General features: G+C 36.6%; 1 long non-coding RNA gene across 1 annotated transcript; it reads left to right on the top strand.

Moving 5' to 3' along the window:
• The first annotated feature begins 1,475 nt into the window (after positions 1–1,475).
• On the top strand, positions 1,476–13,367 carry LOC106489402 (uncharacterized). Its single transcript, XR_010883169.1, has 6 exons — positions 1,476–1,748; positions 3,241–3,374; positions 4,610–4,632; positions 4,839–4,933; positions 12,206–12,335; positions 12,816–13,367. It is a non-coding gene; the product is annotated as an uncharacterized lncRNA (long non-coding RNA).
• Positions 13,368–13,961: the final 594 nt, after the last annotated feature.

Raw genomic sequence — 13,961 nt, 5'->3', positions numbered from 1 at the left:
GCCTGTTACCTCCATGCTAGAAATGAGTGGAATTTTAGTGAATATGTTGTGCATGGGAAAATAGAGTGGAAATAGTTCAGAGGACGAACATTGCCGAACAGTCCTGAGGAAGAGTTAATCACTTTGGAATCCCCTCAGGTGTATGACAATGAATTGAATTTATCACAAATGAAATCTTTTATCAATGGCATTTAACTAGTTAGGTCCTCTCTGACAAAATGTTTTGTCTGAGTGAGAATAAAGTCCCTGTTTGACCTCTATTAAATTGTTTTAATAATATTATTTCTAATGAGCTTTTAGAGAATTGATATTTGATAGTTGAAGTCAGAAAAATTAATCCTGAAATTAAAGCACTTTGAAAAGCAGCACCCTGGAATCATACAATAAAGGCTGGTGTGGATTCTTTAGCATGGGTAACTTTTATACTGATACAGCTGTTTGTTTTTTTCCTAAAAGCTCTTGGCTATTTCAAGCATAACCATTCAGTTTAAAGCAGGAGCTGATGAAGAGAAGTTCTATGGACTGTGCTATGCTGTGATGGATGTTCACTGTGATCTCTTCTGTCCTTGAGATCTGTGTATATTTGAACTGTCTGCAGAGAACCCACAGAGTTTTGAAACCAGCTAATTAAATAGCTGCAGTGGTGGCAGGTTACTTCGTAGCAAGACTGTGGAAGCAGACTAGAGAGATGTGGAAGGGAAACAGTGCAACAACTTCAATCTCTCAAGCCAAAAGCACAGTTTAAATAAAACTTGCAAGTGACTGATCAGAGAAGGAAACCTTGGATTGCAACCCAATGAAAGCTAGGTCAGAAAGCAGAAAGAGAAAGCAACAACAATTAAGTCTGGACAGATGCCATGTTTGGAAAGGAGCAGACAAGATGCTGTGATAGTTCTCCTTTATCTTGAAATATGTATGGTAGGAAAAGATATAAATAACTTAAATTGGATAGGTCTAATACTATTTGATCTGTTCAGGTGTGTGTGCTCTTTCTTTACAATTTTACAAAGAAACCAATCAAAAAGTGGTCTGAAGAGCCCTATGTAGATCCTCCATGAAGCAAGGAGAAAACAACTGACTTGGGGAATTCTGCTGTTTTCCTTGGGGTAATAACATTCCTCCTCTGGTTTTAAAAAAAACTAATTCTTTTTTGTTATACATTCATAACTTTATGGTAATATCAACATTTTGAAGTGTTATTTATGGATTTACACCCTTGAACTTCTTTCAAAATGTTTCATATGAGTATTTTTCCCCAAATAAACTTACACTGACATACTTTTATGAAATTAACTTGGTTATTTGATTTCAGTAATTAGTTGCAGTAAGTTCACCTTTAACCTTCTGTAGAATAGGGTGCAGTTTTTAAATACACATAGTGAATTAATCATAAGCCTGTTTCTCTGAAAAAAAGCTTTACTTGAAAGAATTTATTGTGAAAGAAGTTGTATCATACATAATGAGGTGTTATAAAAGCCCTGAATGATTTCAAGTGACTAACCCCACATTAGGCAGTCGGAAATCTGTGTCTGGAACAGCTAGGATTAAGTACAGAGGGCCTGATATAAAGTGTGTTGAAGTCAATGACTTTTTTTCCATTGTCTGCAGTGGACATAAGGCTGTTCAATTTCATAGGATGGAAAAAATTTATTTTATGGAACAAACATGCACAAAGAAACACAACTCATTCCTCAGATATGTGTATTTGCTTCCTGATGGTTTTTAACAGGAAACGTGTGCACTGCGAGGTAAGCAATTTGAATTACCCAGCTTTTTGAAGGGAATTAGTCACTTTTGCAGAGAAATCAATATTCAATAACAGGCGCTGATCGACAGAGTGACTGAATTTGGTTGAGTATGCTGATGAGGTGCTGAGAGACATCAGCTTTCATTGAAATCAGGATCTCGGTTTTCTGATTTTTTTAAGAGTTAAAGCTGACACTTTCTCAGGATCCAGACTTGAATTTATGTTGTATTTTTCTATATCTGGAAATGAGACAGTGAAATGTGTTGCTGTATAATGAATGTATGTATTCCTTCAGCTGCTGATGTAGCATTCTGAACAGAAAAAATGAAATGTATAGTTGCAAGATGCATAAGGCTTTAGCAATGAGAAAATTCTCTAATAAGCTCATGGTTGTATTTCAGAAAATCTGATAGCATTTGTGTGTCTTGAGGAACTACTGATTCCTCTTGCTTCAAGAACTATATGGGTCAGATCTCAAAGATTAGTCTCAGTAAGAAGAAAAATTTTCATCTGATATTAAAGAAAGAACACCAACTTTTCATATTAATGTTTGAGGAAAAATGATTTTTAAAAATCATTTTCTGTATGATGGACAGAACTCTTGTCTTTCTGTAGACTGTGATCCACAAAGGAAGTGTATTTATCAACTAATCCTCCAGTTCTGGTTAATGAGTTTTGGAAAGCTGCTGTTGCATTTGTCACTTTGCAGGAACTGCGGTTGTCCAAATGGTTATTTAAAATATGCCTATATCTGGAACCATGACTTTTATATATATTTTCATATTAAAAATAATGTTGCATGTATTTCTAGCTAATGAAAAGTGTTACATGTTACTTAAAATACCTGTATATAAAGATGTTTCCATACGATCAGTGTGCGTCAAGGTAATTTTTCTACTGGACCATTCAAAGTCCACTCTGGATACTCCCACTTTATTCTGAGTGCCTCTGTGATTGCAGTAACTTCTTTTGGAGCCCCATTGGCTGGTCACTGTACCTCCCTTGAGATAGGGATACCTTCTCACATTATCGGTATTATATGCTTACTGGCTCTAGATCTTGTCATCTAGTGTTGCAAGTATCACCTCAGTGGAAGAAATAAATGAACTCCAGTAAGTTTTCTGGAGATGTCCTTGGTGAGGTCTGGGGAAAACTTAATTGACTGCCTCAGTCTTGCCTCAATCTTGACTGGAACCCATTATTAAAACAGTCAAGAGATATGTTATATTTTCTTTTCCCAGAAGATGATTTTTTAATGAACTTTGAAAGATCAGCAGCAATTTCAGGCTACTTAGTGTTAATTACAAAGTAAGAAAAAGGAGGAGAAAGCAGAAGGCAATCCTGAATTTGAAATAAAGTTAAAGAAAAATTATGTAGATACTCTTTTCTGTCTTGTATTGCTTTCCTTATAGCACTAAAACAGCCACACAATGTCTTCTTTTTTTACAATTATTCTTATAAACTAGAAGGATTTTCTTTTTTAATTCTTCTAGATGGTGTTGGAGAAGACCAGCAACTTTTGTGCTTCATTTCCTGATCCTGTAAACACTTACGGATTTTGGTTAGCCTGAAGTGAGAAGGCCTACTGACACTCAGAGGGACTACTCAGAGGCTTAAAATTCAGCAGGTGTGTAAGTGTTTGTGGAACTAAGGCTTTTATATTTATTGACTGACAGGTTTATTGCCCTACGGGGAGTACTACACAAAAATGCTTGCAATGACTTTTTTCTTTTTGGAAACACTGCTCATCAGTCTAGCCCCTATCACAGCTCCAAAGAACTATTTTTTGGGAAGACATAATAGTAGTACCACAAAAGGGGGATTTCGGACAGGGCTGTATGCAGTCGTGATGTGAAGAAGGGCTCGTAGGATGGAGCGGATGGTTCCTTGTGCTGTCAGTTGTGTATACTGCATATGTGGCTGATCAGTTGGTGTTACTGGGAGAGCTGCAGCTCCCCCTGTGAAATACACTCTTGTCTGTGCTAAGCAGAGGAGCTCTGACACAGCTTTGAAGAGACCAGCTAGAAGTACGAGAATCAGACAGAGGAGATGATGCTGATGTCTGAATTATTTTATAGGAGTCCTTTTATAAGGGGAGCTTTAGGCCTGTGACAGTTACCCCGGCAATAGGTTTTAACACTAGCTATAGAAGTGGTGTTTCTGTATATCTGGCTAGCCTCCAGTCTGGGTTGGGAGGGGATCATATCAACCCAACCTGTTGTACAAAGCTAGTTTTTCTGGCTTTATGCTGATACAAGGAAGAAGGGAAACTCTTCATCCCAGTTTTTACACAGGCTTTGTTCATGTGATCTGTAGAAAAGTTCCAGATTTCCACTTACGATTCCCCAAACGTTGGGGTGCAGGAGGTGTTTCAGAATTTTTCCTCTCATTAATTAATACCTTAAAGGACACTGTGTTATAATGCTATAAGTGACATGCATTAAAAAAAAAAAAATCCTGAAATTGATTAAGCTTGCCTGTGCAATGCCTTTTATTAGTATTACACTGTTAGGCCACTGAGTACCATTGATGCAGTTTATGAATCTGTTGAATTCTATTTATAAACTTCATCCAAGGAAATATGACTTTGTGTAAGATATCAGATATTAAAATGGATGAAGACTTTAAAAGTTCTCATTTATGGAATAATGTGTTGTATTACTTTTTGGTGAAAGTCTATAAAATCAGATGGTCTATGAGAAAATGTATTCTAAACAGACTTTTCTTATGATCTGCTGTTTGGTTTTCTGGCATGAATATTTGTGTTAAATTGTACATTCACCTTGTAAAGTTCATTCTTTCCTAACTACATTATACTGCCATTATAAGTGCTCTTGTTAAAATGACACCTTTTTATTACAGGTCTGTCTGCTAATACAGCTATGGTAAGAACTTGTCAACCTTTCCATTATAAATATAAATCCCTATTTTCAAGGACTTAAAACTCTGCTATAAATATTCATTCCAGGCTAGCATTTGCCCTATAACATCTCAGCTAAACAAAAAAGCTGTTTATTATAGAATTCCTTTAGCCATTAAAAAATATTTTAAATCAGCACAAATAGAAATAGTTACTTGTTGGTTTTCTTAGAACTTGACAAGCTGGAAGAGGAGGAAGAAGCTTGACTGGTTAGTGCTTCCTGCTGGTGGAGAGTTGCTCCTCTATGCCCAGCCTGTTCCTCTGAGGCAAGTGAAAGTTCAAGGATTTTTTTATTTGTTTGATTTTGGTTCTTGGGATTTTTTTTTTCCTAACCATTGGGTTTCCAGTGCACTCTTGGAAAGTCACTTTAATGTTATACTCCAAAAATTATTTCTTGATGCCCTGTCAGTTGCCCTGGGAACTTCATTAGTCCCTTCTGGTAAAAACTGTTCGCATCATCTTCTCAAATATTTGAGTCCTAGAAAGATTATAGAAAGTAAGTGTGTGAGGTCCTTACCATTGCTTTACTGGTGTAGGTTAAGATGGGAGACTCTTAACAACAGACTAGTAAGAAAGCAGAGCCTGCAGTTAGACTTTAATATCCAGACTTTTCCTATTTTACCATGTTCTTCTGGCTACAGCCAGTGCTGAAATTTAAACATCTTTCTGAAGATAAATAGAGCTGTCTCAAATTTTGTTCTGTGGACACTGCTGTTAAGAAGCTTTGGGGCATGATATTTCTGAAACAAGTAATTTCAGAAATATTTGAGGTTGCTGTTTCATGATCATCTTAAACTGTTCCGGGTAGGGGCTCTTGCTCAAAGGAGTTGTCTCACTTTATTCCTTCTGTCCCAGGCAGTTTCTGCTGCCTTCCTTGTGTTTGTGTGGTCAGTCAGTCAGACCGAGAAGCTGTTCTGATTGGGAAAAATTAAAATACACAAATGCAGGGGTTGTTTCTGGGCTGGACAAGCTCCCTGCCTGCCCCACAGGCTGGCCTACAGAGATGGTGCTCCTCAGGGCACAAAGAAGGTCAGACCGTCCCCCTCACTAGCAACTCTGTCTTGGCTTGGCTTAAAAGCAACTGTGAATCTGCAGTTGGAGATACCTGAATGACTTCTTGAAGACCTTCCAGAGAGTGACCATCATCCATTCCAGAGAGCCTGAAATGATCTTCCAAAACTTTTGCTGCCCTGTCTTACCTGCAGGCAAACAGTTGTGCTCTACTGTAAATGGAGCTTCCAGGTGGCCTTCATCATTAGGCCTGTATTGACTATATTGAAATTAGTTTAGTCTAGGGACAACAAAGGCATAATGACAGTCATGCTGTCTTCATTTGACAGCACTAAACACAGCCTTGGTTGGCCAAAAATCTGGATATGTGTCTGGACAAGTAGGAAAGAGGAGGCATTCTTGACCACTCATACCCTGGAAATACATGAGCTGAGAGGAGACCAAAAGCCTTAGATTGCAAACCATGTTAAAAGTAAGTGGGCTCATAGTCGTTGTCACTTTTTAGTGATGATTTGCAGGACTTGGCAGTTGCAAACAGGTCCTGCAAGTACTTCATAGTACTAGAAAGAGAGTGTGTGGAGGATTTCTGTGGTTGGTAAGAAAGAGGAATTTGCTCTAGCAGGAAGTATTTTATTATGCTCACAGCTTTATTCTGAAGGGTTTCAGGGATTATAAAATAAACAGCAATATGAAACAAGAAAAGCCCCTTGGCCTTCTAACAATGAGCTGTGAAATTTTTGACACCTCAGAGGCCTCCTTTCTCTCTGTGTCTGCAGAGCTGGTCTCACAAATTTTCCACGTTTCAGCCGACTGGCTTCTTGGGCCTTCAGTCCCCAGGCCTGCTTCATTTTCCTACATGTTCTGAGAGACTGGAAGGAAGCTGATATTAGGGGAAGACTTTTGCTAACTGGAATAAGTATTTTTACCCTCTGAAATATATTACTTCATTCTCCTCAGCTGCTTCTTGAGATCTCAGTATTTCTCTTCCTCCCCCAGTGCTTTGTGTGCTTCTGCTCTGCTGCCTTCCTGCTTGTTCCAGTGTTTTCATGCCTCCGTTTTTCTTTTATGCCTTCCTAACTTCATTGTCAGGAGTCCAACTCCACCGTGTCTTCTTTGATAGAAACTATGAAACGCTTCTTGCTGTTGCTGTCAAAGGGAAAAAAAGGGTGATAGTGCTTAATTCAGAAATGACTGCTGTAAAAGTTTTTGGGCCTTGAGTATGTGAGTGTGGACAAAACTGGTGAGAAGGTAGAGATTATGAAAAATGAATCTGGAATATTTGAAAGCTGAAGGATCTGGGGTTTGTCCCCTCCACCCCCGTTTTTTCCTTTTTCAGTTATTGGTAAAAGTTATATGGAAAAATATAAGAAATAAAGAGGATTTGCTCTGATCTTGAAAAGCTGTAGGAAATTGTTAACTAAAAAAGCCTTCTTTCTCCGACATTGTCATTTTGTTCAAAGTTAAGTTTTGTTTAATATTAAAAAAAAAATGCCCAGAAGAGCTTCATCAAGGCTAAATCACTTCTGCATTTCAATCTTTGCTGGTCAATGCACCTTTAAGATCAGTCAAGCCCACATGGAGTTGTGTTACATATGGTTATTATGTTGAGTTTATCGTGGAGTAAGCGAGATAGGGAGATATTCATGGGACTACCCTGTTTAAGCCATTTCTTCTCTTAAAGAAACCAAACCAAAGTATTCCCACAAGTATTGAACGCAGCTCTGCTGCTTTGACTTCACAAAAAGACCACCTCTGTTAAGCAATGATTTATTTTTTTCTGTTGGTCCCTTGGGTGACCACTGATGGTAGATTTTCCTGTGTTTCCTATGGTAGAAGCAGTATGTTATGAAATATTTTCATCATATATAATGTATGTGTTTAAAAATGTGATATATGGTAAAGTGATGTATAGCAAAAACCCCATATTTATATGCATATTGGATTTATCAAAAAGAGGAAATGTGGAAGATTTTCATAAGTGTATGAAGGAGAGAAATAAGTGTATGAAGGGAGAGAAATATCAGAAGGGATGGGAACACTTATGAAAATGTATGGAGGCTTTTATAGTATGTTGAAGCAATTTTTCTGATAAATGCTTGAAAAATATCCAAAGAATGTTATGGTACATAAAGCAATATGTAAGTTTTTTTCTTATTCTTCTTATTACAATTAATTTCCATTCATTTTTAAAACATATATTAGAACCCTATTTCATAAAAATAAAACCTAAATCATGCTGTCTATTCACATTATTGAAATTCAGTTGATTTTGTAATGATTCTGATAAAGTGCATAAATATGTTTTTCTGGATTTATAAATATATGTGAAATATGTGATACATATATTTAGGGAGGAAAAGACACATTTCACACAGGTTTCTACCAGTCTGTCTTGTGGCTGGGACAACTCTTGCACGCAGGGAAATTCCTGCTTGAAATATGCCCACGGAATACCTACAGGATCATATTTACATCTATACACGTCATGGTTATGAGAAGTATTTTTAGAAATGATACCCATACTTCTTTGTTATTTTAAGAACTTCAAGGGAAATTTGCTGATGAAGTTTCTTCGTACTAAACTAGATGTTTGGTCAAAGAAAGAATAAGTTTTAAAGCCTCTTTTTAAAATGATTACTTAAAATTTCTGTTTTATATTCACATAAATTAAAAAATGGACCTTTTCTGTTGACAGATCTAAGCCAATTTTTCTCTACAGTGCTATGGATTGGAAACTCTTCTGAGCATGAGTTTTGACATTCTCTTTTGTTCGGTGTTTAATGATGGCAGTATATTAGTATTTGCTCTGATTTCTTACATTTCTAGGAATGTCTTCAATGCTGGCATTTTGCTTTGCACTGCATTATGAAATTACATGTTAAAATGACAGGGAATTTCCTTCTGTTATGCTTGATATTTTCATTTTTTATATAAGAGATACTGCTCTATGATGAATAGAAAAATTATACTGGCAACTTTTCAGAGCCTGAGGGGCACATCTCATTTGATACTCATTTACATAAATGTATTCATGTCTCTGTGTTTAACTCCCTTAGATTATGACAGTTAGAAGAGTAAAATATGCTAGCAAATAAAACAGTTAAGCTTGGGTCTATTTTGTTTTTCTTTCTCTTTTTGTTTCTCCCTTGGTTTTCTCTTTCTTTGTATCTCCCATGTTTCTCCTTTCAAGCTATGTCACCCTTCCTTCCTTCCTGCAGCAAGAATAAGCAACTTCAAAGAACTCTTTATAGGAAAGAAACTCTCTATAAGTTTAGGAGTTTGGCCTCACAGTTACCTGATATTAGCATATGAATGGCACTATTTGCAGGATTTCATATTGAAACAAAAATCCTTATGTTGCTTTTCAGTACTTCAGAAAGATATATTTCCTTTTTTCATGGGTCATTTCTCAGGTAGCTCCCTGAGAGCTGCTAAAATTACAGCTTTAGGACCCTTAGTTTCCTAATCTTATGGAATTTATTATAGAAGTTTGTTTCATTCCAGCATTGTCAACCTTTCCTGCAACCTGACAGTGCTGCTGAGCATGTAGAAATGCAGACTGGAAAGGGATGCTCAGGAGGGGTACCCATAAAGCCTAACTTTGGCCAGAAAGGCCAATCTTTCTAATTTCCCACTATCACCAGTGGAGGGAGAGTAAGAGACTCCTCCACTGGGTGATTCACAGCTCCTAATATTAGAATCCACAGTTATCCTTTGGAGGACGTGCCTGTCTATGCTGTCTGCATAAGGAAGCCCCAAATCTTTGTGAATCCCCCTTTGTCATGCTCAGAGACAAGGACATTAAATGTCCCCAAAACATGTTAAAAAACAGATAATTTTCAAAGTGTAGGTATCTTACTGAAATGGTCTTATGGGCCTTTGTTTTTTTTTCCCCCGTTTATTTCTCAAGTGAAGCATAATTACTGCTATCAAAAAGGGTTGTGTTAAACTAAGAAATAACTGGAGACAACTTAACCATGATGAGTCTTATCCATTTGCAAAAGAGAGAAAAGGTTTTCTAGGTTACCAAGATGTAGATCAAGAGTCTTAAGTGTAGGTGTCTCAAGTAATGCAGTTTTTAGGGAGGTGGTCACAAGAGTTTTATGATCATAATCAAATTCCCACAATCGTGGCACATGCGCAGCACCTTTAAAAGTCTGGATGATTGGAGGAATAAGTACATAAATACACACCCCAATAGAAATATTTTAGGTATCTGAATATAAAAAAATTGAGGATATATTCCTTTCATTTAAAGACATTTTCCATTGATTTTTTTATAGTCATATATTTGATCTAGAAGAATTATTAAATTCTCCATTTAGCCATGTTATGACAACATAAATAATAATGTCTCCAGCTTTTGTGTCTAGCTCACTGACGAGTAAGTATAATCTTGAACCTTGTTTCAGATGTCCTAAAAATAAAGGGTTAAAAATCTAGAGCTAAATATTAGAGCCACCATCCAATGCTTCTGTTCCTGAGAACTGTAAGAAAGAGGCTTTCTAAAGGTTTTATGTCACCATTTTTTATGCAAAATAAAAAGGGTGCTCTGTAGCTACGAAGGCTTCTGCAGTTTTCAGTTGCATTGTATATTTAGCCTGGCAGAAGCATCTGACCTACTGTATTTATTCAAAAAGGCATCTCTCATTGACAGTGGATCATTCAGGATTTCAGGCTGCTAAGAAATCTCCAGGACTTCCTTCAACATGGGGACACTTTTGTCCTTACTGCAGTCTTCTGAGTCCTAAGAATACCTCTGCTTTTTGATTTCAAGAACACATATCCACATTTTCATGTGTCCTCTGATTATGAAATATACTGCCCTTTGCCATAAGTCTGAGACATTTTCTAACCTTCTATTCTAGCTTTTCCATAGTGCCTGAGGCTTTATAAAGACCTTGATAATTCTCCTTTGCCAGGAGGGAATTCATGTATACTCTTATTAAATTATAATTCCCTAATGGAGAAGTGAGCCCAGAAGTAGACAGGTAGGAGAGACAGAGGAAAAAATCTGCAGGTAAGACTGGAACACAGCAAAGGGGTTGCCCTGGGTGTGAAGGGGCAGAGACAGTGCTCTTGGCACATTAGATTTTCTATTAAAAATATTATTAATTATTGCTTTAGAAACTTTTTTGCATGTATTTTAGAACATTTGTAACTTTACAGAATAGCAATGATATTGGAAACACTGTAATTTGTTGTTTGCCGCTTTCCCCAACTATCCGTTACTCAAGTGGCGTTATTCGGCGGACTGACCTTGACAGATTTGCCTTGTAGTGGATTGGTGAGCCAAACCCTCTTTTTTAGCTGCCTTGCCAATGCCCAGTACATTGATTCTTTGTGTCCTTATTAAAAATGACAGGAACAATTCTATATATTTATGATTTTAAAGAAAATACTGAAAATGGATATTGGATTTTTAATCTCTTGAGCAATTTGTATGTTTTATTAAGTCTTTTGGCATTTATGGCTGTTGAAATATATGAACAGAAACTAATTATGCTTTTGAAGAGCATAACTGAAAGCTGTATTTTTTGTTTGTTTGTTTTTTTGTTTTGTTTTAACAGGGGTAGGGGTATTCCAACTGTATATGTTGGAACAAAGTACATGTTTAAAAGGTTCCACTATATGGGAGAACCAGCACTTTTTAATGGAATAGTAAGAGCAGCTGACTTAGTATTCTTGTATTAGTTTTTATATTTGTAATTACAGAATAGGGGTATCTTAGCATGACTTGTCCTTACCAGAAATTAGCAAAGTCTGACTATTTTTCTTAAGATATTTCCATTATCTTGGTAGCTCTATGATTTGGTAATACTATAATATAAAATTAATATAAGTATAATGTCAACCAACATAATAAGGTATGCAAAGTATGATGTGAAACACACACTGGGAATGGTTTATAAATTCTTATGAAGAGGAGATAGCTTGGCAATAAAACTGTGGGATTAATGGTTAATTGAGTGAAGTTGTTTTCCTAATAGGGGAATAATCTCATTTTTTCCAAACCAAAGGGATTATAAAAGCAGTAAGTCTCTAGACTGCTTGTTAGAATGCTTATGATAGGAATAGAGGATTGAAATTATATTTTGTAGCTTTATAATTCAAACATACAACATTTCCTGAAATTTGGTTAATAAGGCTTGTATTCATGCAAAAGTATAAAAGAACAAACTTAGTTTAAAGAGCTGATGTTTATTTGGTTTGTCTTTATTGTCGTTCCTCTCTACCAGTAACCAGAGAATAAATTAAAACTACTGCAATTTTCTGAGTGTAAATAAATCCTTAAACACTCATTTTGAGAGATCTGAAGGTTCACTCCCATTTCTGTCAGGCTTTTAATACATATTTCCGGAGCAGTGGAAGGGAGTAAATGGTCAGTTAGTGTGATGGCATGATGTTACTTTTTTAACGGATCTTTTTACAGATGCAAAAATTGTATATGAAAAAAAATTCCATTTCTTTTATGGAATATGACTTTGACTTCCTACACTGATTCTGATGTTTGGACCTTTCTCCAGCTTTATTCCTGTTGTAGGTGATAGCAACTTCTCCTGACTGCCTTTGCAAACTCCTGTTTATTTAAATTTGTCAGGCATAGCCTTCCTGGTGAATTCAACTTGTAACTTCATCAGATGTGACAGTGCCAGGGTAAGTATGGCATAAAACTACAGTAACTTGGAGCTGGCATTAATCAAGTGTGTGATCTGAGAGTATTAATACCAGTGGTGGTTGTTTATGTGGTGGGAGAGAATATGTTTGAAACCTAGACCTTCAGAAACTTATTTTAAAAACTGTAGGTGCAGACCAATTCTGCAGTTTTGGAGAATACATCCTTAGACTGAGGAGCAATGAGAGAGAAGAGGAGTTAAGAAATGGAAAATGGGGTTGCTTGAAGGTTTAATTTAGATGATTTCTAAAGTGGCAGAAAGATGATGAGCAAGGAGAGGAAATAGTCATCTGTCACCTATAATCTATCAGGTTTCTCTCTCTGGGTCTATTCCTTAGCTGGTGCAAATCAGCCTAGCTCATTTGAAATTGATGAAATTATAGCAATGAGATTTGGTTCTGGACTTTTCTGCAAAATGTGTTTGATGGGTTTCATTCATTAGGAAAATTTTTCAATTTCAGAGCCAAGAAGAAGAGATGGCTGCAGCAGAACATCCAAGTGATTGAGTCGCTCACCTGGACCGAGGGCAGACAGGCTCAAGGCCATGTCTCCCTCTGAATTATCAAAGTGGAGAAACTTCCGATCATCACGTGGAGTGCCCTGGTCAGCTGAGCTACTGAGTTCGGCCCTTTTAGTGGTTTTGGGCACTCTTTCCATTGAAGTGATTTTGTTTCATTTCAGTACCTAAGACCAAAAAGAGAGAGAAAATTTTGAAATGCTTCAGAAAACATAGTTACCTTCTGACCAGCCTTAGCATCAATAAAACTGCTTCCTCTTGTTTGCTTGCTGGATGATGTATAGATATAGATAGAGAGTGTCTGTATCTTCCATGTTTCTTTTTACTTTGTGCCCTAGATTTGATTGTTCTGACAATTTTTTCACTCTACTTCTCTAACTCATCATATGTGTCTTTAATAAAAGAATATTAGAAGGGATTGATTTGCCACAATCCTCTTTGACATTGCACTATATTTTTTCCATGTCTGTAAAAAGGATCAGGGAATTCCTTTATGCCTAAATTATTTATATGAACACAAAGAGAATATGGTGGCAGTGTAATCTTTTATTAATAAACCTCTTAGATAGTGGCCTTGTTGCAGATGAATTCTGTTAGGGAGGAAAAGCCTGTGACAGCCCTGGAATGGCAAGTACCAGATCCGTTCTGCGAGATGTAACATTCAGCATAACTGATATTTTCCAATGCAACATATGAGTGAGGACAGGACCTTCAAAAACAGCACCTATTAGATTTTTTGTTTGAAATGTTTTTAGATGAAACTACTTGGTATGCAGTGGGGGATTTTGTATAGTGCAAAGAACTAAAAAATACAGCTCAGTCCTCTCTCTTATGTTCCTAAATATTCACCATTTTGAAGTGTTCCATACTTTTTGATTCCTCATCTTGAAAAGGAATAAGATAATGCTGTTCACCTCAGTCTTGAATGTTCACAGTGAAGCAGTTTAGATGATCTTTAAACACAGTTCTTATAAAGAAGAAAATCAGATTGCTGTAGGTAATAATTACGTCAGTTAATATTATGTTGTCTCCTGTTAAGACATGTTCTTAACTACAGGTAAGGCTATGATTCAGATTTGATAGGATTAAT

Source organism: Apteryx mantelli, chromosome 1 (assembly GCF_036417845.1).
Source record: "Apteryx mantelli isolate bAptMan1 chromosome 1, bAptMan1.hap1, whole genome shotgun sequence".
In the NCBI taxonomy this organism is placed as follows: Eukaryota; Metazoa; Chordata; class Aves; order Apterygiformes; family Apterygidae; genus Apteryx; species Apteryx mantelli.
Note: the sequence above shows the minus strand (reverse complement) of the source record. Positions and strands in the feature narration are given on the sequence as shown.